The following is a 1,216-nucleotide window of genomic DNA, read 5'->3' on the forward strand; positions in this document are numbered from 1 at the left end:
GATTTCAGTTGCTCATAGGTCCCTCTTAGAAGGATTGTTGTGTTGGGATAATCCAGGACAAAGTTCTGATCTCAAGATCCTCAACTTAATCCCTTTGCCATGTTAAGTAACCTGCACAGACTCCGGGGGTTAGGATGAGGGCATATTTGAGAGACATTATTCAGCCTGCTACAGCTTGTTTATGTTGAAACGTTTGAAGGTCATAAACCAAATGTTTTTGGGGAATGACCTCGATTTGGTTTTGTCTTGTATTTACTCATTGCATCCTATTAGGTATATACATGATTTTGATTTGTTCTAGTGATCTATTAAATTTGATCTCAGTTCAGTTCCTGAGTTGGGAAGATCCGCTGGAGAAGGGATAGGCTACCCACTCCAGTATTCGTGTGCTTCCCCTGTAGATCAGCTGATAAAAAATTTGCTTGCAATGCAAGAGACCTAGGTTCGATCCTGGGTTGGGAAGATCCCCTGGAGAAGGGAAAGACTACCCACTCTAGTATTCTGGCCTGGAGAATTCCATGGACTATATAGTCCATGGGGTTGCAAAGAATCAGTTGTGAGTTTCACTTTCATTTTTATTTAAGGTGGTGTCTTCTCAGGCTTCTTCACACATTTTCCTTTTGTGATTAATATTTTTTGACAAGATGTTTGCTTTGAGACTGTGTAAGTATCCTATTATTTGCCTAATTTTATATTTATGTATACTGTGCCATAGGGCTTCCCTAGTGGCTCAGAGGTTAAAGCGTCTGCCTGGAATGCGGGACACCTGTGTTCAATCCCTGGGTCAAGAAGATCCCCTGGAGAAGGAAATGGCAACCCACTCCAGTACTATTGCCTGGAGAATCCCATGGAGGGAGGAGCTTGGTAGGCTACAGTCCATGGGGTCACAAAGAGTCAGACACGACTGAGTGACTTCAGTCACATACTGTGCCATGCTTAGTCATGTCCAGCTCTGCAACACCATGGGCTGTAGCCTACCAGTCTCCTCTGTACATGGAGTTTTCCAAGCAAGAATACTAGAGTTATAAACTGTTATTGTAATTATTTTAATTTCATGCCTTTCAAGTCATTTCCAAATTCTGGTACCTATTTGAAGCTGGCTTTCACTTTTATTCATTTTCTCAATGAATTATTTTTATTATTTGATTGCTTCCTTGCTGTCTGGCACAATAAGATATACCCGGCTTGTGTTATATTTTCATGTTCTAGACCAAGA

The sequence above is a fragment of the Ovis aries genome, chromosome 2, assembly GCF_016772045.2.
Source record: "Ovis aries strain OAR_USU_Benz2616 breed Rambouillet chromosome 2, ARS-UI_Ramb_v3.0, whole genome shotgun sequence".
Lineage (NCBI taxonomy): Eukaryota > Metazoa > Chordata > Mammalia > Artiodactyla > Bovidae > Ovis > Ovis aries.